At 44.4% G+C, this 26,357-nt stretch overlaps 1 protein-coding gene across 2 annotated transcripts in view; it reads left to right on the forward strand.

The window, feature by feature from the left end:
- Positions 1 to 26,357, forward strand: part of PAG1 (phosphoprotein membrane anchor with glycosphingolipid microdomains 1) — a 118,068-nt gene that overhangs the window by 55,697 nt on the left and 36,014 nt on the right. The window contains exon 3 of one of the 2 annotated variants that reach the window (XM_045287557.1): positions 3,204 to 3,348. The exons of the other annotated variant lie outside the window; for it this stretch is intronic. The gene's annotated coding sequence lies outside the window, so the exon portion shown is untranslated. The remainder of the gene's footprint in view (positions 1 to 3,203; positions 3,349 to 26,357) is intronic. 2 annotated transcript variants of the gene reach the window in all.

The following is a 26,357-nucleotide window of genomic DNA, read 5'->3' on the forward strand; positions in this document are numbered from 1 at the left end:
CCCAGAGGTGGCAGTGTCCTACGTCTGGACTTCATGCTTGCGTAGGATCACCTCCAAGCAGCGCTGGAACAAAGCCAGCGTGGTTGTTGCGGTAGCTCGTTCTCCAACCCTGTTCTGAATTGGATTGGGCCTTTCCTTGGACCTGTGGGGGCCATGAGGCCAGCAGTGTAGTAAAGGTTGCCAAGGCTGAGAGCAACCAGTATCCAGGAGGATGTGACCATGGAAAGACATCTGAAATTCCTCTCTTCCACTCTCCATGGGAAAGCAGTTGTCTTCCGGAGGCCTTGCTATAACCTGGCACTTCTCAAAGGCTGTATTCACTCCCTTCCGAACTTGCCTTCAAGAGAAAAGGAAATAAAAAGTCTGGTTTTGATCAGACATGTGTGGGAGGCATGAGTTAAAGTTAAGTTCATTTTCTTGTTACTGGATGTGTGGGAATTTCAAAATGCTAATATATCTTGCGACTCTCCAAGGTAGGATGTAGAGTATAGCATTTCCCAAATTTATGGCACAACAGACATGTCCTCCCCACCCCACCCTCTGGGAGTAGACTTCTATCAATGTCTCTTGGGCAATGCTTTTCTTGAGAACAGGGGAGACAAGAGAATCTATAGTCCTAGGAAAGACCAGTTTTTCCGGGGGTGGGGGTGGGTGGGTGGGGACTCAATGAACTATATTAAGGATATCTAAAATATAGCCCATCTTTAAAGCAATAGTCTTGGAGACCTTGGGGCTTCATATCTTTAATCGTAAAATCTAGAGGCTAGAACTGGTTTATCTGAGCTATTTCCATCTTCTTGGTGTTTATGTTTCAGAAGGACTTTAAAAATCAGAAACAAGAGACAATGCGCCACTGTAGAGTAGTTAAATAAACAAACAGTTGCCATCAAGTTTCCTGTAGTTCATGGCAACCCCTGTGGGTCAAAGTAAACTGTGCTCTACAGTGTGGTCGTGGGCCCTGTTTCTTCAGATTACATCGTTGGGCCTGTCTTTGTTTGGTGAACTCAAACCAGCAAACCATTGGTTAGCGGCTGAGCTCATTAACTGCACTTCCTAATGACTCCAAGTTAAAAATAAAACAAACCAAAAGCAAACCCCAAACCATTATCATCAAGTGGATTCCAACTCACATGTTCTTATAAGACAGGGAAGAACTGTGCCCCATAAAATTTCCAAAGACATCATCTTTGGAAGTAGACTTCCACATCTTTCTTAACAGTGGAGTTTGAATGGATGACTTTGCAGGTAACTGCTGAGTGCTTTGACCACTTTAGGAACCACCAGGGTTCCTTAAAAAGCAAAACCAAAACAAATCAAACGCTGCCTTTGAATCCATTCACACCGTTAGCAGCCATGTAGCCTTGAGTAGAACTGCCCCTTTGGGTTTCAGAGGCTGTAAATCATTGAGAGCAGAAAGCCTTATCTTTCTCTGGAGGAGCAGCTTGTGGGTTGGAACAACTGACCTTGCGGTTAGCAGTCTAATGAGTACCCCACTATGCCACCAGGGTGCCTTTTCTAGGTCAAGGTAAAATGAGGTACAAGGAATGCCAAGTAGGAAAGATGGAAGAAGGAGAGAGGCTACTAAACCAAATGGAATCCCTGAGATCCCCTACAGGATTCTCCAGTAGAGATGGGGCAGAATTCTTGTTCTATGCTTTCTAGTGAATAGCTTGAAAAAAATAAATAGAATTACAGTTTCATGATTCACAGAGTCCTAACCTACACACAAACAGGAGAAATCATTGTTTGTAACCATGAGCCAACATTTTCCCCATGCTTTTTAATTCTGTGGCATTTGGTGTTTCAGGTAGAAATTCTGGCTCTCTGACAAAATGGCCCCAAACAGGTTTAGAACCCCCACTAGCTGTTCTTCCTAGCCAGTGGTGGCTGCACCATTCTCATTCATGGTGCCATGACACATTTGTTGTACACGTGACTGTAGGCGGGATGGTGGACTCCTCCCTCTCTGGGCTCCAGAGTGTTCTCCAGAACGGGGGGGGAGGTTCTGTGATGAGAGACCCAAAGGCTGGATTGTTCTTCAGGTGGAGAAGGTGCATCCTTACATCTGCTCTCTATCTGCAAGTCCCATTCTTTTTCCTTCTTCTCCTTTGTGACAGTGAGGATCAGGGATTCTCACCGCTACTGCACAGGCCATTGGGATTCCAAGGTGTCCCTGGGTAGGAACATTGTTCAGGTGATAAAAGTTTCAAATCTAAGTTCTGTTTGGAAATAAATGATTTTTCAAATATTTGTTATAGAAAACAGTACAGCTGAAAGACTTCTTCAAGTAGCTGAAGATAAACGTGTTTTTTTTTTTTTTTTACAATTTGCCATGTACTGTTACCTTTATACATTAGTTCAATTATTGCTTAAAGACAGTACGACAGTAAGCATAGAAAACAGTAATGCAATAGGAACTTGATGAACACTTCAAAATGATCTTCATCAGACTTAAAAACTAAAGTCATCTAGTCAAAATTTATATATAGGGTCCATAATAATGGTAATATATTATTCCCTAAAACATTAGCTGTATGGTGGTTTCATTGGTGTTTTTGTATTATTGTTATTGTAAATAATGTAATGTAATGTAAAAAAAATGTTAATATATTTCCAAGCTTAATTTTAGCTTGCTAGGGTATTTTATGGGCCTAAAATTCAATGATAAAACACTAATGATGCTCATTTATAATTTATTAGAAACAGTTACCATCTACGTATTCAATATATTAATTATAGCAAAATGTTTACAAATAATCTGAAACTTTTTATCCTGTTCTTTTATTATTTCAAGTAAATTATTTTTGTCTACCATGCCTGATACCCATACATTAGTTAATAAAATCAACTTTTGTCTATTTGATACCCTGACGTATTAAATAGAGCTTGAACCACATGTCTGGTGCCCTAACCACACATATGAGGAGCTGGCCTTAGTGGTGCAGTGGTGGAAATTCGCAGCTCCTAACCGAAAGGTTGACACTTCAAATCAACAAGCCATTTCTCCTCCGGAGGGAGGTGGGGCAGTCTGCTTCTTTAAAGACTCCGAGCTCTGTACGCCGTATGGAAGAACCATGCTGTGGGGTTTCCATGAGTCGACTGAAATGGCAACAGGCTTGGAATTTTGGTTTTGAACTGAACATAAACCAATCTACAGAAAGCCCTGGTGGCAATAGTGTTACTCATTGGGCTGTCATCCGCAGGGTCAGTGGTCCAAAACTACCAGCCGCTCCTCGGGAGAAAGATGGGGATTTCTACACCTGTAAAGGCCTACAGTTGCAGAAACACCCAGGCTCAGCTCTAATCTGTCCTGTAGTGTGGCTGTGAGTCAACATCAACCCCATAGCAGTGAGTTTATGCCAAGCTACCATTATAATTTTTTAAGTCATGCATTTTATTATATAACGAATTTAAAGTAAATTAAATGGCATATCACTTGTTAAATGGAAAAAAGTCAACAGAGTTATTAAAATTTCGATTTAAATGAATTTCATAATGAAATAATAATGACAATCTACAATAAAGTAATTTTACATAAGGCCTTTCTTATCTTCTATAAGATCTTTTAAATAATTAAAGTATCTCCCATGAGAGTTTGCAAGACTGACTGCGAGTCGAAACAGGTGAAGCGTTTAATGAAGTCAGGAAAAAAGATATTGTAATTGTGATTTCTATTCCATTTAAAGGGAACTTTTCCATTCTTGAGTATATGATTGGTAATTGGCGCTTCTCGGGTGTGGTGAGTTGCAGGAGGAAGATTAAAACGGTATAGTCAGTTATTCAGAGAGAATACTATACACCACTCTTGGCCTGCCTCGCTCAGGGAATACCAGGGAGCACCTCTTCAGGAGAAGGCCGGGCTTCAGCATGTCTCACCAGTCGCCGTCTGACTAGGTTCTTGTGCAGAATGGACATAGATTGTGTGCTCTCTTGAAATCAGTCAACCAGCGGCATTCCCCTAGTCATTGTTCTTAGAAAACCAAAGTCAGAGCTTCCTAAGAAGTCTTAAAAAAAAAAAGTTCAAATTTCTAAATGTAATTTTCTCATCTTCTTAAAAATGGGCATTATTTGTACCCCCTTGTTGGTAGGTACACTCATTTTCAAGTTCTGACAGTGCTATTGATTTATCTTCCTTACAGTAAGCAATTTATGCAGCCAAATGTATCTAACCAATTTCCTAATTATTTCAAGCCACAGCAGTTTTCCAATAATATTAACATGGTTTCGCTGCTCCAGTTATCAGCATAAAAATGCAATGGGGCTTTATACTTCTGTAAAGAGTTACAGTCTCAAAAACTCACAGGGGCAGTTCTACCCTGTCCTACAGAGTCATTATGAGTCAGAATCAACTCAATGGCAGTGTTTGGTTTTAAGTTTGGTCATCAAAGTAACAACTGTTTACAAAAACTTTAGTAAATATCCAAAGAAGCATTTCAATAGAGATGATGAAAGGAAAAAAAACACTGCCAGGTAAGCATTGGACTGCTAACTCCAAGGTTGGTAGTTCAAACCCACCAGCCACCCAATCGGACATTGATGAGACTTAACTATTCCCATAAAGATTTATAGCCTCGAAAATCCTATCTAAGGAGGGATATAATGAGTCAGAGCCTTGCAGGCATGCTGGTTCCCAGCTGGGCTGCTAAGAACAAGGTCAGCAGTTCAAAACCACCAGCCACTCTCCTGGAGAAAGATGCAGTTTTCTCCTCCTGCCAAGAGTTGCAGTCTCAGAACCTTGCAGGCACGGGTCTAGCCTGCCCTATAGGGTCACTGTGAGTCCGTGTGGACTCGATGGCAGTGAGTTTGGTTCTTGGTTTTTTATTCTGAATCAGGGCAGACTCCGTGGCAGTGGATTTGAATGTAGTTGATGTAAGCCACTACATTTCTCAGTAAATTGCAAATAGCTTTCTTTTTCAAACTTTGGAAGTACAAGTCATTTGTAACTACAAAGTAGATGCTAAAGAACTGTGTTTGACAACTTGGAGAACATTTTTAGCATTGGCATTTCCCTATTTATAGTATAGCATCAGACTGAGTAAAATGTTTGGCATTTCTGTAGGGATGCAAATGCTCTCACATTCTCTGTTGTGAGCTAACAATTCATTTCAGAGTAAGATGAATCATCTTTGTTTGGGAAATGTTTTATACAAATACTGGCAAGGAAGCGATCACTGCATTCTGGTTTAGTTTAAAATGTAAAGCTAGTGAGAACAAATCATGTGGTGCGGCCTTTTGTTTTCTGAGTTACTATGGTTCCCTGGGAACTGCTTTTATCTCTTTAAATTCTCGCTCCACTCAGCTGGGCTGCATATTTTGGTTTTTAGCTGTTGTTAACCCATGTTCTCAGGTCTCTCTTAATGTCAGTTTCTTTCCACCCTACCTTCCTCCTATTATTATATAAGTTTTATAACTATTTAAGTTTTCTCATAATTAAAACTTCTGATTACTGAAGCTAGCATATTCTCTTCTCTTTTACGTTTGTGAATAGAAGAAAAGTAATTTGTAGAATTTTGCCATTAATTAGCTAAGTACTGTACATGTATTCCATTGCCTTCTCTCAGACGGATGTGCACGCATGCTCATGTGTGTGCACAGTCACACGCATGCACACATCAGTGAAGTAACTTGTAATTCAGGATTGGGAAGGCAAAACACGAGCTGAGGGACCACTGTTAGAAAATACAGCAAACCAAATATATCACTTCTTGGATTGGATGCTAGAACACAAGCAGGACATTCTGGTAAAAACTATGGCAATCTGAATCAAGTGTGGACTTCAATTAGTCATAATGTGTCGATTTTGACTCCTTCATTATAACAGATGTTTCCTGCTAAAGTAATATGTAAGGAAGAAGAGAAACTGAGTGCGGCGTATATGAATTTTCTGCCTTATCTTTTTGCATTTATTTCTGTGATTCTAGAATATTCTAAAATGAAAACATCTTAAAAAATAAAAGCTGACCGGTATTGAGTCACTCAACCCATTGAAACCTTAGAGGGCAGAGTAGAACTGCCCCTGTGGGTTTCCAAGACTGTAAATCTTTATGGAAGTAGAAAGCCTCAATTTTCTCCTTTGGAGTTGACTGGTGGTTTAAAATGCTAACCTTGAGGTTAGCAGCCCAGAGCATAACCCACTACACCACTGCACTACATTTGCTGCATTATATTTATAATATAGTTAAATGACCATTAAATGACATTTTAGGGTATCTTGTTATTGAAAGAGTTGGAATTGAAAGTGATTGTGTCTCTTGTTACCAAAGTACTCTGCTGACACAGCCATTTGTTGTGTTGGTAGGTGCCGTCAAGTCAGTTCTGACTCATAGTGACCATATGAATACAGCACAACACAACCTGGCAGTACAACACAACAAAGCACTGCCTGATGCTGTGTCAGGGATATGAGCTATGTGTCAGAAAATCCAAGCATTTGGTAAATTGGGGACCAAATCCAACCTGCTTCCTATTTTTTGTAGGGCTGTACATGCTTGGTTGTGTGCCTTCCACATGCAACTTCCAGAAAGGGAAATGGATTCCTGAGCTTGACTCCCAGCCACTCGGTATTGTTATGCTTTGCTTGACCTGTGTCTGGATGTTCAGTGGAGTTCATTTTCCCAAGGAAGTATTGTGTTGTTCTGCAAGGCCAGTGGTCCAAACCTACATGCTGGTCTGAGAGATAAAGAGGAAACTCTCTGCTCCCCTAAAGGTTTCTACTCTTGGAAATCCTATGTAGGTTCACGCTGAGTCAGAATCAACTCAATGGCAGTAGATTTTTACTAGGATCTAGAATCAATTCTAGTCAAATTTTCTCGCAGGGGACTCATGACTTAGAAAATTCTAGCTCCTTAAATTTGTGATGAAAGTTTGTTTTCTGAATGTAGCTGTGGAATTTATTGGGGATGAAACGTTTACACTAAAGCAGTTTGCGTGCATTCTATAATTTATAGCATAGCATCCATCATCATTTCCAGCACTTGTGAACCCTGCCGAAGAAAGAAATTAATAATCCCTCAGAAGCATCCTCTTGCCAGGTGAGAGTCATGAGTGAATATTTTTAAAATACCTATACTGAATCTGAACGCAAAATTATATGAAATGCTTACGCCTTAATTTGTTATTAAAGTGTTATTATGGTAGTCATATGAAACATGTGTTTTTAGAAAGAACGATTTTTAGACTAATTTACTTTTAAATTGTACATTTAAGTGTAATTTAGCTCAAAATATTTAACATCATGGCTTTATTATATTAAGAGATATGAAATAATAAATTATCTGGTTTTTTAAATTTCATAGCATTGGAAGAAAGATGAGACTATTTGCTCCCATCAAGGTTTACAGCCTCACAAACCCCAGAGGGTGGTTATGAGTCAGAATGAACTCTATGGCAAGGGTTTGTTTCCTGTTTGGCTTATAGTTCTGTGGGAGGACCTTGGTGCCATGGTCAACGTGCTCAGCTGCTGCCCGGGAGGACAGTGGTCCAATTCCACAGCCATTCTGGGGCGGAATGGTGTGGGTGTGTGCCTCTGCAAAGGAGACAGAAGTGCTACTTTGCTATATCAGCTGCTCTCCTTTGTCATTGACCCAGCATAAGGCTGCTCCAGCACCCAGGGCTGCATCAGGGTGGGTCCATGTGGCTTCTTCTCAAGGATGTCTTGCAGGAAATGAGCCTTGCCAGCTGAAGCAGGGAACTGGCTAAGGCAGCTGCACCCTGGTCTGACCATCACAAAGCAAGAGACCCGAGAGCTCGAAAGGCAAGGCTCACAGAGCCATTTATCCCTCTGCTCTTCAATTAACCCCACGTGGTTACTGGCCAGGTTGGAACAATAAACTAACTACCTCAGGTTCTATAGTGCAGGTCCAATGATAAACCTGGTCAAGTTCTTTCAAGCTGGTTCTTGCACAGGCGTGGACAGGGGAGTGAGCATGCAGTGGGTCAGCAAAGACTCTTGGGTTTGCTGGCTTTGGAGTTTAAATTCAGCCTAGGGGTCTGATGCCTCCAGACATCCTGCCACTCCCAATATTTCTGCCAGCAGACCTCTTTCCCTCACTCTACCTGTGGGCTCGCTATCTCCTCTCCCTCAGTCAAAAAAACAAACAAAAATAAAAACTCACTGCCATCGAGTAGATGCTGATTCATAGTGACCCCCTGCGGGTTTCTGAGACTGTTTATTGGAGTAGAAAGCCCAATCTTTCACCCTTGGAGCTGCTAGAAGTTTCGAACTGCCAACCATGCCAATCACAGCCCAATGCATAACTACTATGTGACCAGGACTCCTTTAGCTCTCAATAGCAGTGAGTTAATTAGGCTTTGGGCCTTAGAAGACTTAAATAATAATAATAACTCACTGCCATTGAGTTGATGCCAAGTCATAGAAACCTATAGGACAGGGTAAAACTGCTCCTGTGGGTTTCCAAGACTCTAAATTTTTATGGGAGTAGAAAGCCTCGTCTTTCTCCCATAAGACACTTAAGATCCTGCCCAGTGTTCATAATATGCTGGTAGAGGTAATCATTGGAAAGTTACTCATCTGATAATCATTTCATAATTCCATTTGAGCCAGTCATTGTCCATTACAGGAAATGATTTTCCAACTATATTTCAGTGCTGGGTTTTGATTGTAAGCATATAAAAAGGAAAGTATATTCAGGCTGGCCTTTAAAATTAATTCAAGTGAAACCATTTGACTGGTGGTAGCACTCTGGGGAGTGATGGAATAGTGGTTCTCAATTTGACTCAGTAAAATCATTTAAGGGCCTTTTAAAAACCCTCATATTCAGGTTGTACCCCAAACTAATTAAATTGGTCTCTGGAGGTATATTTTAAAGTTGTTTGGGGGGGGGGGTGAAGGATATCCCAATATGTGACTAGTGTTGGGCAGGACTGGCTGGAGGAAGCTGGGAACACCTCCTATGGGGGTCTTTTCATAGTATATCTCTCCGAACCTTTGTAATCTGGTGGCTGGGGAAGTTGTGAAGTCATTTAGAAGTGTGTGCCCTTGCAAAGAGAAAGAAACCCACCCACATCTCAAAAAAGACACCAAACAGCATGTCTCTTGCCCTAAGTCCTCATCCTGAAAATAAATACCAAGAGGGTTTGCTCTGATTTTGAAAAGATGTAGCAAAGGTTTGCCTCTGTGTCTCGATGTGATGGTGTTTTGCTGGGGCTCTTGTTTCGCTTGGCATCTTATTTCACACACGGATCAATGGAAGAGCGAGCATTTATTGAGCACACCTGCTAAGCACCAAGCCCCATGTTTAACCAGCCCAGAAAAAATAATGAACGTGAAAAGTCAAGAGTTCTATTTTGTTGTAGAAATCTTATCTCAGTGTAATTTCATATTTAGTTTGTCATTTTTTGAAATGCATGTGCTGTTTTAAAAACGTGTTCAAAAGGGCCAGGAGAATACAAAGGGGCAATAGCCATTATCTAGTGTTTTCACAAAAAACTTGGTGACTTACTCTCACAGTGCATCCACTGGGGATTCTAGAATGGGCATTCACACTGGCCTCCGCTGGACCTCCTCACGCAACAGTGGTCAGCTCTGGCTTCGCTTGGCTGAGCTTTTCTTGTTTCTTTTTTTAAAAATCATTTTATTGGGGGCTCTTCCAGCTCTTCTAACAATCCATATATCCATTGTGTCAAACACATTTGTACATATGTTGCCATCATCATTTCCAAAACATGAGCCCTTGGTATCAGCTTCTCTTTTTCCCCCTTCCTCCTCCACCCTCTCACCCTCATGAATCCTTGATTCTTTATAAATTATTTTTATAATTTACACCTACCGCTGTCTCCCTTCATCCATGTTTCTGTTCATTGCCGCCCCTCCCCACCCCAGGGCGGCAGTTGTACATCGGTCATTGCAATCGGTTCACCTCTTTTTCCCTTTCTTTCCCACCTTCCCCCAACCCTCATTGTATCACGACTCTCAGTATTGGTCCTGAGGAGTTTTGTTTATCCTGGATTCTGTGTGTCAAGATTTCTTATCTGTACCAGTGTACATGCTCTGGTCTAGCCGGATTTGTAAGGTAGAATTGGGGTCATGATAGTGGGGGGTGGGGAGCATTAAAGAACTAGAGGGATGTGTGTTTCATCCGTGCTATACTGAACCCTGGCTGGCTCCTCCCTTCCTTGTGACCCTTCTGTGAAGGGATGTCCAATTGTTGACCCAAAGATGGGCTTTGGGTTCCATTCCAACCCCCCTCGTTCACATCAAAATGGTTGTTTGTTTTCAGTCTTTTGATGCCTGATATCTGATCCCGTCGACACCCAGTGATCACACGGGTTGGTGTGCTTCTTCCGTGTGGGCTTTGTTGCTTCCCTGCTAGGTGGCAACTTGTATAACTTCAAGGCTTGGCTGATCTTGATTGCGATCGGCACGTATCTGGGGCTTCGGTTGGGGCAACTTCACTGACTGAGCTGTGGTCAGAGTGGTTTCATTTTCCCACAGCTGAGGCTTGTCTGCAAGGTGAAGTTCAGGTTCCTAGACAGTAAGTGAAATTGCCATCACCTTGAGCCTCGTCTTAGAAGTGGCTCACCGCCATTTCTGTTCCATCTCTGGCCGAAGCAAGTAAGAAGACCAATCCAGAGACCAGGACTAGAGAAATAGATTTTTTTCTTCTGATGGATGACAGGGAGAAGTCACCTTGCCACCAAAAAACCAAGCAAGCCAGTTGCTATTGAATCCATTCCAGCTGACGGCAACACCGTGAATGCAGGGCAGACCTGTGCTCAGTAGGGTTCTCAATGGTTGTGACCTTTCGGAAGTAGACTGCCTTCGTTCCTGAGGGTCCTCTGACCGCATTCTCCCACCAGCCTCTGGTCAGTAGCTGGCCCCTAATCAGTGGCACCACCCTGGGACTTCACATTCTAAAAGGTGAGGGAGAAGGAGGGGTGAGTAGCTGTGCTTGTTTGGGCGGCCAACTGTAGATGGGAACTGAATCCTGTCTTAAGACATTCGGAGAGCTTCTGAGGCGTGGTTATACTCGGGCTGTTCTTCAAGATGAAAAAGAAAATGGAAAAGGCATTTCAGGGGGAGGCAATGGCATGAACACAATGATCAAACTGCAGTTTCCTTTGGTAAAAAACAGAGACTTGAAATGTAAGAAACGTCTGGTTTACCTGAGCATGTGGAAGACATAGACTTTCTAGTGTGTATGAGAAGAGACAATAAAACAGAGTGGCCGACAGTATGGGCCTTGAAGGTAATTAGAATAGGTTGATAGTTCACATCTCACCAACTTTAAGACCTTGGAAAAGGTACAAATCTTTCTGGGCCTCTCTCTGTCTAGTACAGTGAGAATGAAAGGGCCTTGTGTATCAGTTAGTGTTTGCTGTGTAACAAGCAATCTCACAACTTCAAAGTTCACACACACACACACACACACACTCCTGATTCTGTAGATTTCCAATTTGGCCTGGTTCAGCTTTCTATAGCCATCGAGGCACCTCGACTTGTAGGAGTTACCTGGCTGCCAAGAGACCATGAGGATAGCTGGGCTGTGTGCCTCTCACCATTCAGCAGGCTAGCCTGGGATTGTTCACCTAGAGCAGTGGTTCTCCACCTTCCTAATACCCCGACCCTTTACTACAGTTCCTCATGTTGTGGTGATTCCCCAACCATAAAATTATTTTCCTTGCTACTTCATTACTATAATGTTGCTACTGTCATGAATCTGGCGACCCCTGTGAAAGGGTCATTCAACTCCCAAAGGGGTTGCGACCCACAGGTTGAGAACTACTGACCTAGAGGATCAGCAAGGATTCCGAGAGTATGATCAGAAGCATAATAAGCTTGGAAACCGTTGCTGTTTTTGCCTGCTGTTTGCTAAAGTGAGCTTTAAGGCCAACTCAGATTCAGACCCCAAACTAAGCCAACCAGTGGCTGTAGAGTTGGTTTCAACGCCATGTGTTGTAGAGTAGAACTTATGCATGTGACCTTTGGGGAGTAGATCAGAAGCCTTTGTTCCAAGATGCATCTGGGTGGGTTTGAACCACCAACCTTTGGAGTAACAGCCTCACGTGTAAATATTTGTGCCACATGAACTCCTACCAGGATTCAGGTCGGGGGGGGGGGGGAATAGATGACATTTCTTACTGAGAGAACCTATAAAGTCACATTGTAGGAGATGAGGATATAAAGAAAGGAAGAACTGTGACTGTGGTAGTTCCATAATCTGATGTCAGTTTGAGAGGATTACCAGTGAAGGGGTGGAGTCTAGTCTGTCAATCAGATCATAGCCAATGAGGTCCCTGTGTGGGCATGCTTTTCTCCTGAGAATAATGGGAAATATGGTTTTTTCCTCCTTGGAGGTGGGAGAACCTGCTCACTCCCTTGGAGATGCTCTCATGACAAGACACGTGGCACTATGCCCTGGGAGCTAGAGAAGCCACATGGACCTACCCCGATGCAGTCCTGAAGCTGAAGAAGCCACATGGAGACCCCTGCCAGCACTGAGATGCTTACAATACCACTGGATCCACAATACTTTCTTCCCACTGGCCTGTGATTGTCCTACACTCAGCGTCATTGCATGTGTTTCATGAGCCTGAAGAGCCCTTTATAGATTGGTATCGGACATATGGGCTAATATCGGACTTATGGGCTTAGACCGGACTGGGTTAGGATGCTTTCTTAATGTACAACTATCCTTTATATAAAACTCTTTCTTATACACATATGCACGTTTATGAATTTGTTTCTCTAGTCTACCCAGACTAACAGTGACAATTTCTGTAAACTTCTACCTTTGCCTACAACTCACAACAACCCCGTGAAGAATAAGCTAAAGGTAAAGTGATTTTCCAGACGAGGCACCAAGGTAAAAAGCACGTAGTGAAAAGGGAATTTGAAACAATGGAAGCTCATAGCTTTGTTGTATGCTAGCTAGTTAGGCATCAGATTTCTCCTGCTAGGAAGTAGCTGATGAACGTCCAGCTGCTACTCACCAAGAATGTGAGACCTCCTTCTGTTCAGAAGGTAATAGAAGGAGGGAGCGCTGACTTCCCATGGGGACATGTGCAGGCTGGCCCAGAATCCCAGTGTCGTCATTAATGGAGCCAGCAAAGCCTGGCAGCAGTACCCAAACACCTTCCACAAGTTGTCCAGGAGCAAAGTGCGACTCATTCGATGTATGGGAGCTAGAGATAGCCTTTGTGGGGTGCTGTCAGGGTGCCCCCAGACGCACGTCAGCAACAGAACGACATGCGACCCGACGCCAACCCCACAACTATTTCAAATCAGACCATTGTGAGCCCTAGAATTTTTTTAAAAATCATTTTATTGGGGCTCATACAACTCTTATCACAATCCATCCATCCATCCATTGTGTCAAGAACATTTGTACATTTGTTGCCATTATCGTTCTCAAAACATTTTCTTTCTACTGTGCCCTTGGTATCAGCTCCTCATTCTCCCCCTTCCCTCCCCAACCCTCATTCCCTTCCTCCCTCCTCCTTGATAATTTATAAATTATTATTATTTTTTAATGTCTTATACTCTCCAATGTCTCCCTTCACCCACTTTTCTGTTGTCCACCCCCCAGGGAGGAGGTTATATGTAAATCATTGTGATCGGTTCTCCCTTTCTCCCCCACCTTCCTCTTACCCTCCTGGTGTCATTACTCTCATGATTGGTCCTGAGGGGTTTATTGGTCCTGGATTCCCTGTGTTTCCAGTTCTTATCTGTACCAGTGTAAATCCTCTGGTCTAGCCGGATGTGTAAGGTAGAATTGGGATCATGATAGTGGGGTGGAGGAAGCATAAAGAACTAGAGGAGAGTTGTATGTTTCATCATTGGCACACTCCACCCTGACTGGCTCACCTCCTTTCCGTGACCCTTCTATAAGGGAGTGTCCAGTTGTCTACAGATGGGCTTTGGGTCTCCACTTCACACTCCCCCTTATTCACAATGATAGGAGTTTTTGTTCTTTGATGCCTGATAACTGATCCCTTCGGCACCTCGTGATCACACAGGCTGGTGTGCTTCTTCCATGTGGGCTTTGTTGCTTCTGAGATAGATGGCCACTTCTTAATCTTTAAGCCTTTAAGACTCCAGACACTATATCTTTTGATAGCCAGGCTCCGTCAGCTTTCTTCACCACATTTGCTTATGCTGCACCCACTTTGTCTTCAGCGATCGTGTCAGGAAGGTGAGCATCATGGAATGCCACCAAAGTGTTCTTGCATTGAGGGAGTACTTTAGTAGAGGCCCAATGTGCATCTGCTACCCTAATACTAAGCCTATAAAGATATGCACATAGATCTATTTCTCCATCCTCATATATAAATATATTTACATATGTACATTCCTGTATTTAGACTTCCATAAATGCACGTTGCCTTTTAGTTCTTTCCTCTATGTCCTTTTCCTTTCCTCTTGTCCCACTATCATTTTCAGTAATTCCTCTCCGTTACATTGCCCATCATCAAGCCCTGCCAGGTCTCCTATACCCTCCTCACCATCAATTTTAGATCACTTGTTGTTCCCTTGTCCCTGGGTTTGTTAACACCCACTTCCTTTCCCCTGCCTCTCCCTCTCCCTCTCCCATGTCCCCCAGAACCTTTGGTCCAGTTGTTTTCTCCTCCAGATTGCTTGTCCCATCTATCATACCTAGATAGACCTGCAGAAATAATAATATGCACACACAAAACAAGACAAAACAAAACAAAGCAACAAAAGAAAAACAAAACAACAACAAAACCAATGACCAAAAAAAAGCCTGTAAATAGTTCAAGGTCTGTTGACCTTTAGGAGTGTTTTCCAGTCGAGTTTGATGGGATACCACGCCCTGGCCCCAAAGTCTGTTTTTGGTATTCCCTGGGGACTTTGTTGCTCTGTTACCCTTGATGTTCTGTTGCACGCCCTTAGTGTTTTGTCTCAGTGTGGTGGAGTCAGATCAAGCGCAACTCCAGCACTGTGTCTCCAGTGTTGTCCCCCATAGCACTAGGGGCCAGTAAGGCACGTCATGTTTTGTAGTGGGACCGGCCCTGTGGTCTTCTCTGTGCTTTGGCTGCCCCTGAGTGAGAATATCATCCTCAGGGCTTGGTGGACTAGGAGGTGCTCCACTCTCTCTTCCTCTCCCTTCATTTGCTCCTGTGTGCTCTGATCAGACATGTCCCTCTCCCTGCGCTGTAGTTTCAGTGCTGTCCTCTGTAGTGAATTCTAATGTGGGGAAGTGTGGGCTGTCTATATAGTTGGGATTGGGGCCGGCCCCTCACACCTCTCTATTGGTTCCCTGCTTCATGCCGGTATGTTGCATTCACGTCTCTGAGTACTGGATCCCTAGAATTTTCTTTGGATGGATCTTAGAAGTTGATTTCAAGATTTTTCTTTCTAGTTCACCTTAGTCTGGAAGCTCTGCTGAAGTCTGCTCACCATTATAGCAACAGGCAAGCTTCCACAGACAGGCATGGCTGTGCATGAAGTGCCTTTCCTGGCAAGCAAACCCAGGTCTCCCTCCTGGAAAGAATGCTGTCACCAAGCAAGGTGATATTTCAATCCCCAAAATACCAAGTGTTTTTAATGAGTAAGAACTCATTTTCAAACCTATACAAAGAACACAAACCTTAATAAACCTTTATCGATTTGCTTCACTGTTGTGCTATAAATATCTCCACAAATCCACTAAGCCTCCTGCAGTTCCAAATGGATACATAAATTGTTGGCTACCATAAATTGCCTTCAATAGATCTATTTGTCTTAGGAAAAATATGGCATGTAGACTATTTCTAATCAATGATGTGAACTGGGTCAAAAAAAAAAACTCTTTAAAATGTTCATTGAAGAAGGTATATAGTTTTGAATAAATGAAAGCTCATAAGTTTTTCCTATGCTTGTTAAACATCGAATTCCAGTCCCCCCCAAAAATGTAATTGTGTACTTCTAGAACATTCCTAAGGCTCCTAAAAGTTCCTCAGTCGTGGTTATTGGGCTCTGGCTCATGACTCCATCCAGTGCCGTCCAAGCCATCACCTCAAGAATCCCCAGGGCCACAAAGAATGCTGAGCCCACTGATGCCACATCGTTTTCAAGGTCTGAGTTCCAATTGTAAGGCAGCCCTGTGCCATTTTTTAAAGTCTTTCTTAAGCCTCTATTGTTTTCCAGGAAATGTGCCTCAGCCCAGCCACACTTGTCTGTCTGGAAGCTTGCATGTTGCTCCCATGCTGAGCAGGTTTCAGCAAAGGTTCCAGATTAAGGTGAAGGAGAAAGACCGAACTTGGACTCTACTAAGAATTATCCAATGAAAACTGCACGGACCACACTGGTCTGATCTGAAAAGTGACTGAGGGCCAAGGGTCTTGAGCTCCTCTCTGTGATGTTCCTTGGTACCCGGGGGAAGCTACGGAAACACTGAGCCCCGATTTCTCATGCCCTCCATACTTCTCGTACAGAGCCGCTTAGTTGTACATGGCTGTTACATATTGATAGCCATTAGGTTAAAAAAAACAAACAAACAAACCAAATCTTGAATCGCAGAGATGTAGCTTGTCAGAAAGAAAAGGGGATTTTAAATTAAAACATGCTAGGCAGCCCAACACCTACCTCACAGGTGTGCTGAGGAGCTTGCTTCTGCTTTTAAAGCCTGCAGGTCCCATCTCCGTCTGTACTTACTGAGCTGCCTCAGTCTTGAAACACCGAGTATTGGTCCGTTGCCTTAGATGGGCTTCAGCGCCTTCGCCATCAAGAGTACAGAGTTCATTTGGGACCTTCACTGTCTGTTTGTAAAGTAATGTGTTCTGGACCGTGTAAGGACGTGCCTGCCATGATGTTGAGCACAGGGTTATACCGATTTGTTGACTTGATGTGTTTGTCTTTGCATCCTGGAAGGTGATTTCTGGTTTGTGAAATTCATGTTGGCAAGTAAAGTAGATGTTGCTGACACCGATATACCACTGGGGGGTTGAAGGACTACATTTGCTGATTCCATTTGTACGTAGTACCTTTCAGGGGAATTCCATGTTTTTTGACATTTGGTTTTCAAAATAGAAGTTATTGTATACAGGTCTCTGATCTAAACTGAGAGAAGTTTTAAGTTTGCAAGCCCTGTAAAATTTTAAATTACTGCTATCATTTTTATATACATAGAAAGTAAATATAAATATGGGTTAGATCCCTAAGATCTCAGAAAAGACTAAGATTTTTAAAGCTGTGAGCAAAGAATTTACAGTATATTAGACATTTTATGTTAAGCACATGCCGTGAATGCTATCGGAATGCTACTCAAATGAAAGCCCTCACAAATCTAGCAAACCTAATCTGTTGCAATCTCCTTCAGCCCTTAGGTGATCAGTAAAGTGAAAATACTAGTTCTCCCTACCGCTACAGTCATTACACGAGTTCTCATAGGTTGACGTAACGTAATATATGCTCATTTCCCCACATTGTTAAGACTGTAGAACTTTGCCTCTTTAAAGGATGCTATACCTCTTTGAAGCATGGCAGCTAAGCACCGTCCAACTTGAACGATGTGGAATCACAGTTTATGCAGAAAGTCCTGCTGGCGCAGTGATTGTGCATTGAGCTGCTCACCCCAAGGTCTGGTTCAAAGTGACCTAAGGCGAAGCTTTCTACGCTGTAAGGAGTTACAGCCTTGGAAACCCACAGAGACTGTTCTGCTCCGTCCTACAGTCACTGTGGCTCACAGTCCACTCAATGGCCGTGAGTTTGGTTTTTAGTCTTCCTGCTCTATTAACTCCTAACAGCCCGTGTTAATTAACAGCGATCATGACTTCTATGCTGTGGGTTTTTTGAAGGTGGAATTAAGAAGAAAGTAAGAACGAAAGGTTAGAATAGGTAGGTTATATGTTTTAAGAAAACTAGTCCATAAACACGAAAATATGTTTCATGTTTCTGTGTGAAAAGGGAAATACAAGGGCACTTCAAAGAGTTCATGGGAAATGGAGTTAGAAGATCATGGGATTTCTCCTGAACTTCTTGAAGCCCCCTCGTGTTTTCATTTGCTTAATGTCCACCTCATTGTTGATTAACTACCCGGCCCTGTGAGCTTGCAGTTTGTGGCCATGACCGCTGCCATCTTCCTCTTCCGGCTTGTCGGTGAGAGCCTCCCTCTGCTTGGAGCCCCATTCTCTCACACACAGGTACACAGTGAGGCCAGATGATGCGATCTAGGGGAGAGCACAGAGAAGGCTCTGTTGCCTTTCAGTTCGCAGTTGGGTCTCAGTTTCTGTTTCCTCAATTGTAAAATACCAAAAATGAATTAAAACAAGAAAATACCTTAGATCACAGGATTATCGCGCTGCTCAAAGAGGAAAGGCAGTGAAAACGTGGATGAACACAGAAGCTCTTACACACATACAACAGTAATAATAGCTGTTGTGAACCAGTGGGCGTTGAGAAAGCCCATGGTGATGGCAGAGTGGTGTACATGGTTTGCACACTCAACTGCAAACTAAAAGGTGGGGGTTCAAACCCACCCAGAAGCAGCTCAGAAGAAAGGCCCGGAGATCTGTTTCTGAAAAACTACCCTGATAGGCATGGCGTCACCTGATGTCACCTGGAATATTGCGAGAAAATCAGCAGGTTGAACGATGATTTGTCACAGTAGGTTTTTGATGGAACAAACCATACGTGTGGGCCACTTTTCAAATGTGTGCTCAGGCTTTCAAACTAACTGTTGAATTAAAAAAAAAAACAGAAATCAAGCCCTATACTTATTGCTGTCAAATCAGTTTGTCCCTCGAGGACAAGTAGGATTCCACAGGATTCCAGAAGTGACCAGGAGCCCTGGTGGTGTTGTGTGTTACACCTTGGGCTGCAGATGGATTTGGCCTTCAACCTTCCGGTTAGCAGCCCAACACTTAACCCACTGCGCCACCAGGGCTCCTAAGAAATCCATGCAGGAGCCTCCAGACCCAGTGAGCATGCCAGATATCCCTGCAAGACAATTTGCCATTTACTGCCAGCGGAAAGAATACAGTAAAAACTGCTGGCAAAGATGGCAGTGCACACACACACACACACACACACACACCCCACCACCCCCCACCACCACCCCGCCCCTCTTCAACAAAGAAGTGAAGAAAACAGACGCTGAGGAAATGCCCAGAGCCCTGAATCTCTGAGGGAAGCAAACGGAGTGGGTTTACTGACGTCAGAGAAAATGAAAAGGCAGAGCCCACACAAAGGGATCCAGAGGAACAGTGACTTCTCACTGAACCCCCTCCCACCACGCAGAACCATCTGGGGGACTTCCAACAGAGAGAGAGGTCCTTGAATGGAGAGGTAGCAGGAGCCAGGCTAGTTTGCCCAGAGCATGCTTGCACCCCTCCCTCAGCATCCCTGGGGTGCTGAGTGCACTCTGAAAGAGTTATGGGCCTGAAAGGACCCCACCACATAGCACGAGGTGGGGTGGCCTAGCAAAGGGGAGGCTGAATCCTACCAGGCTCCCCACAGCGCTGCACCCTGGAAGGGACACTGGCCCACAGGCTCATGCTCAGGTGGTGGTGGAGACTGATCTACCTCTCAGCCCGCACTCCCCTCCAGGGAAGGCTCTGATTCCCAGTAGAGACCTGGGACTGAAGCAGCTCCCCAGCAGGAGGGCAGGCTACTGTTATGGTTGTTGTGGTTGTTTTTCCATCCCTCCTTCCTGCTGTTGCCCTGACAAACAGCTGCCACAGCCACTGAGAGGCAGCACCATGTCAAGTGTCCACACCCCCTGGCAACCCCAGAACTCAGCCTCAGGACAGGGGCTTTGGTGAGAAGCAGTGGCCAGTTCTGGTTTGGGGTTTGGGTAGTTTTCTGACACTCCCCGCATCTGACCCCATTCTTAGGGAGTCCATAAACAGAGATAAGAGTCATCCCTAACTTCCCACAACCCATTGAGAGGTCACTAACTCTCACCCTTGCGCACCCGAGGCTGCACTCCTACTGTGTGCACCCAGGTAGGCCCTTGACAAGCACATGCTGGTGATTGAGAATCAACTCAAAGAAAATGGGTTTTTGTTTAGTTGTTTAAATTGTGGGCGTTGGCATTGACCTATGCAAGTTTCCCGAGATATAAATGTAGCTGGATATGACTTTCGGAGATAGCTAATAGAGCTGGTACACCAAAAGAGGCACGTGTTTGGAAGCCAGGTAGAGGGCTGTGTGATGGTGGCTTCAAGCTTTAGGGCAGACCACGTGAACACACCGCAAACTAGGAGTAGTGCCCTGCTGATGATTCCAGAAACCAGAGGATGTGCCCTTAGCTAATGCAGCTGAGTCCTGGCCACTACCATTAGTATCAGATGAGGATAATGGAAGGATAAGATTACAGGCGCAAGTTCCCTGGCAGTAACCAGTTTAACAACCTCAAATGGATGCTCTCGGCAATGCACACCACTCCTGAGCTGGACATGCCGGCAATGAACAAAAGCAAGAGATTTAAAAGCGTCGTTCACCATGGAAGATGGAAGTTCCTATGCCAGATAAACATGGTGTTTGTTATCTTCCATAAGTGGTCTAAAAGAGTCGCGGCGGAAGATTGGATGTGCAGCTTCGAGCAATACTATCCGCCTGCTTTCTGCTGGGAACTGAAAGGGACAGCCCAGATTGCAAATGTGCAAATGGAGAAGCTCCTTCTGGCACAAGCTCAGAGTCCGCCAGGGGTCGGAGGCACAGCACAGCGGCAATCTCTTCCTCCCTAATAGCAGCTGGCATGGAGGATCTGATTAAAATCTCAACACAGGGAACGACAGGTTAAAATGCCAAGTGCACACATTCACCCATTATCTATTCACCATCTGTTCTTGGTTCCACCTCAGAGCCCCTGCAGGATGCAGCCAGTCAAGTATGTGACTTGGGAGCCCTGATGACTTACTGGTTACTCGTTGGTTAACCTACAATTCTCAAGGTCAGCAGTTCCAATCTACCAGGCACTCCTCGGGAGAAGGATGGGACGTTCTACTCCTGTAAACAGTTGCAGTCTCAGGAAGCCAGGGGGTCAGTTCTACCCGGTCCTACATGGTCCCTTTGAGCCAGCGTCGACCCAGTGGCAGTAATCGTTTTGTTTTGAGAGGCACGTTGGAAGACAAGCCTGGTGATCTGTTTCCAAAGGTCACAGCCCCGAAGGCCTCGGGAGCAGTGCTGCCCTGCGCCCAGGGGGCTGCCCCAGTCGGAACTCACCAAATGGGAATAACCCCGCCGCCATTCTCAACCTTAAAGAACACGGGGCTTGTAGGTACTGTTCGTGCCAACACTGCAGAGATACCCCCATTCACTCCAATGGTGTTCACTGGTCACGTGCTTTGTGCCAGACGTGGTTGTGGGTGCTGCGAAGATAGATAAGGTGGCTGGCTACGAGCAGGGGCTGTTCCAGGGCGCAGTGTACCATCGCGATCACAAAGGCCTGCACACGGCAGCTCTTGTGGATGTGATAGAGTGGTTGAAACGCACGCTGTGTGAACTGTCTGTCCCGTGGACGCCTTGAGCTCGTGAGGAACTTTGGGACGGGAGGATGGGGAAGAGCGGGACCCCAATGGGTTAGAAGAGGAACTGTTGGGTTGGACATGGACGCGAGGCTTTAGACAGCGTCTCTGAGAAGATGACATTTGAGCAGGACCGAGAGAGTTAGAAGGAACCAGATTTGTGATGATCTGGTTCGTAGGCTTGAAAGTAGCTCCTGGAAAAATTCTGTTATCTTGATGTGTTCACAGAGTAGGAAGAAAAGTTTATACATTTTGGTGGGGGGGGGGGGGCATTAGATTCCTTGGGAGTAGAAAGGTTCTCCGCCCTGCATGGATGTTAGAATCATTTGGGAATGTTAAAACAAAAGCAAAAGACAAGGCCTACACCTAACTTTAGCAAGTGACAATTTATCAAAGTCAAGGCTTGGTAACTGATATTTGTAAAGAGTCCCCAGGGGATTTGAATCTCTGCTTAGGGCCGAGAACATCATGTAGCAGCGCTCTGCAGTAGACCTCAGAACCAGTGGGTACAAAGGCTGAATCTAGTAGGACTGCCTTTTCCTTTACCCTTTACTTCTTTCCTCTTTGCTTTTAAAAAACAAAATGACATCCTTCTGAAACCTAATCTTGACACTGATAACTTTTAAAATCTATAAAGTACAATTCATACTAATTAAAATTTAAATCCCATGTATGCAATATTTAGAAACTAAGATCAGTGTCTAAAAAATATTGAAGTAACTATAATAAAGACATCTACTTAGACTCTTGAAAGTACATGAAATAAAAAAACTTATAATTGGGGTTGGTGTAGAGAAAGGAAAGAAAAAGCTAGACTGAGGTAATTGCTGTAATTGAAGGGTAATTACAGCTTTGAGCTTCCAGACAGTCGTGTGGAGGGAAAAAAAGAAGAAATATAATTTTTGTACTGTAGTTTAGTTCTGATCAAAAGAGTCCAGCTAATTCATCAGGGTAGACAGCCTTCTTCTATACACTAAAATCTCTAGGAAGAGTTAATCACACACATAGAAGGATTTATGTACCACACAATAGAACAATGTCGTGAGTAGCTTTACCCATCCCCCCTTCCCCCCAAAGAAAATGCAGGGAAGAAACATATCATGGCAGATTTCTGTATAAGTATTTTATAAAAGCTACTTCTTTATGATATTTATCATTTGGTAGGTCTAGCTCTCCCTAATACAGCACTTAATTCATAGCACTAGGGTCTGCCCCAGTATAAGAATGTTCGCGTTGGGATTGGCAGGAGAGTAGCTTTCAGGTCTTCTGAAAGCCATACCAAGTTCTGGGACAGGTGGCCAGATCACTTCTACCCAAAACCGAATTCGTTGCCATCAAGTCATTTCGACGCATAGTGACCCTGTAGGTCTGGGTAGAACTTCATTTCGGAGACCAGCTCTTTACGGAAGAAAGCCTCATCTTTCTTCTGAGGAGTGGCTGGTGGGTTAGATCTACTAACGTTGGAGTTAGCAGCCCCACGTGCAGGAACCGTGAAAGGCAGAAGTCCGACCTATCATCTTATGTGTACCCTTTTTACCTCTCATAGTATTGTGATACAGTCTTTGGGGGAGAGTCTCAAAAGTTTGGAAACTACGCTGAAATCATACATGTTGACATATTATATGGATCCCGGCTATGGAATCACAAACTGAGTATCAGTTAGTGAATATGGCCCAAAGCCTAACATTGGTCTTAGTCATTTTCCCAAGGAAGTGGAACAGAGTTCAATAGTCGCTGCAACGTCTGACTTAGGACCACTCCTCCATACTCTTTAATGCTCTGGAAATTTGCCCTCATTTTGAAAGAATTGACCCAACTCTTGCTCTTAATGAATTCTCCATCACAGTCACCTTCACCTTTCCTGCATTAAAACAACAAAACAAACTCATTGCCATATGGTTGCTTCTGACTCACAGCCAGCTGATCTGAGCTGCTTCTGACTTACCTACAATGTCCATTTATAGACACCAGAGCAGATTCCATGTGTAAACTTGGACTGCCTATATATATACACATCAGGGACTACTAGTGGATAAGTTGCCGAAGCTGTAAATATCACCCCCCTTTATTTATTTGCTTGCTTGTTTGTTTTGCCACATCTTACACCATTTGATAAATCCATTCACATACAGTTCTGTTGTTCACTCCCCTTGAGGGGGGGTTATACAGTCATCAATGCTATCAGCTCCCCTTAGAGGGCTGGCTGGCGGGTTCAAACCATCAACTTGAGGTTAGTGGTCCAGAGTCTACCCAACAGTGCCTCCCTGGCTAAAATGTGCACAGCAAGAAAGTTAGCATTGACGCTCTTCATAGTTTTACATTCTACTCCATCAATATCCATCTTTCCTTTACCATTAAAGAAATAAAGTTAAAGTGGTACCGTTGTGACACACCAGGAAGATGTGGCTCGCACATGTTCTGCGAAAGAGGTGAAACACAGCCTTCAAGTGTGTGTGTATGTGTGTGTGTGTACGGTGTCTACTGGTATACGTTCTCATGGTTCAAACTTGAGATTTTCCCTGCTCTGCTTCTAAAGAAAGTGGCAGTCAGGGTAAAGGATACCTGTTCAAGAATCAGTACAGCCATCCAGACAAAGAGCTTTGAACTTAGCAAGGTGGGGCAGGGGTGGGAGTGGGGAGATACTGTCCTTAAAGCGTCAGCTTTATGAATTTGTGTTCTAAGTCTCTCCCCCCAAACGTTCTTCGTGCTGCATGTGGTCTGTAAGCTCCACAGATGGTTTTCACACATGGAAACCACTGTGACATTCAGAAGGTCAAACTCTAAACGCTCTCAGGATTTTCCCCAAGCACAGCTTTAACTCATAACCTCCATTTTACTCAGTATTTGTAAACAGAGGATGTAGCAAATCATGAGAGAAAGGATCTGATTTTCATTAGCTGTGAAGATTTTCAGAATTGCATTAGCTTCAGTTCATTAGATCTGAAGATCGCATTAGTGACGTGGCCTGGGACAGAGGAGAAGGCCGCCTGCCCAGTGTTCCCAGGGGACTTGCCTGCAGTTTTATGACTTCTCTCCACTGGGACTTAATAAGGGACTCCGTGCTGCCTTTCCCAGGATAGACCCATGAAACCAGTGCTGCAGATAGAAAACAGGTTTGCAAAACGGCATTGCTTCTCTCCCTTTCCCAAGCCCCTCCAGGACAATTTCTCTATCCAAATGTGCCCACGGTCTCCGTCTTTCTGAACCCTCGAAGGCTTGATACCATAAGCAATGCCTACCTCCTCGGAGTCCACTGAGCTTGCGTCTTGAACAGGTTTATTAGGAGGGAGCCCTGGCTGCACAGGGTTACAAGCTGGGCTGTGATCTGCACGATTGGCAGTTCAAAGCCACCAGCAGCCCAGCAAGAGGAAGATGGAACTTCCTACTCCCGTAAACAATTACAATGAAAAAACTTGCAGGAGGAGTTCTACCACGTCCTACCGTGTTGTTATGAGTCAGGATTGACTCGCACGCAGTGAGATCTTTTCTTCTGTAAAATTCCCTGGGTGACACACATGGGTTTGCTCTCAGCGATGAATCAGAGGGTTGGAGGTTTGAATCCACCCAGAAGCAGTGCAGAAGAAAGACCGGAAGATTTCTTCGGTAAGGGTTGCAGCCGCGACAATCCTCAGGAGCACCGTTCTGCTCGGTAGCGCACAGGGGGACCTGAGTCAGAATCGACTCCACAGCAGCAGATGGGTGTATTTACATTTATCACCCAGAACAGGGCACGGCTCTCCAAATCCGCCTCGGGCTGTGGGTGTGTTCGTAAGAAGATCCTCCTTCCTTTCTCCCTGCCATCCTTGCCCACATCACTGTGGATTAGGAGCCACCCCGAGAGCTTGTTCAGGAGGAATTGGGGTGGGCCACTCAGGTCCACGGACAGGAGATCCGTGGAAGGACTAGAGTGCAGGACTGGGCAACACTCACAGGGTCTTGGATGTGTGTTTTCAAAGGGATTCGCTCAAGATACACCGTGGAAAATATAAGTTCTTCGGATATCGCAGAGTTAAGCCTAGGCATCCTCCGTTTAGCAGGTGGCCTGGGAGTTGCAGGCACAGAGTTATGCGGAGGATCCTTGGGGCCTCTTTGCACAGTTGGTGCTGGGAAGGAAGACCCATCAAACTACAAGAAGCTGGAGGAGCCGGAAATCCCAGAGGGCCTGGAGCCATGTTCTCTGACACAAACCAAGGCCAGTCGTTTGGTCGGACTACAGTCAAACCATGTATCTGGGCACGCTAGCCAGATGTTCTCGCGCTCCAAAGAGAGATGCTATTCTCTCTTACATTTTTTTTCTTTGAACTTTTTATCATGAATTGGATGCAGGCTTACGGAGCTCATCAATATATGCTCAACAATCGGCATGCGTGTTATCACTCAGTGCAGCAGTCCCTTACTGTGCCAACAGCCCGCTTACCCGTTTCCTGACCCCCTAGCTCTTTCTCTCCTAACCCTTCTGAACTTTGTGCTCGGTGAAAGGCTGCCCTTTTGATCTCCAATTGTTACTCTTCTAAGGGTGAAGCACTCACGGTATTATTGTTCCCTTGTACAGCAGCTTTTTCCATCCAAGTGCCCAGCAGGCGGCTCTGTTCGTTGCCCTTCATTTAATGCCTTAAGATTGTAAGTGCCTATACAACATGAATATTTACTTTGTTAAGCCTTAGTTTTGACTGTAAGCAGCAGACCATTTTCTCCAATTCATCAGAGGGGGGTTGGCCCTGTCCCTGTAATTTCCTGATTCTTGAAAGCACACCTGTCCACAGAGACCAGCTGACCTTGGCTGCGACGGAGTGCATGCACGGGAAGGAGCCTTTCCACCCCGTGCACATGCAAAGGCTGCCTCTGGAATCCACCAGACACATTGAGGACAGTTCTCAGCTTGAAGCAACATCGGTCCAAGGACGCTGCAGCTGCACTCACGCCGTGCC

This window comes from Echinops telfairi, unplaced genomic scaffold (genome assembly GCF_000313985.2).
Source record: "Echinops telfairi isolate 266 unplaced genomic scaffold, ASM31398v2 ScPeMD7_1;HRSCAF=3_0, whole genome shotgun sequence".
In the NCBI taxonomy this organism is placed as follows: Eukaryota; Metazoa; Chordata; class Mammalia; order Afrosoricida; family Tenrecidae; genus Echinops; species Echinops telfairi.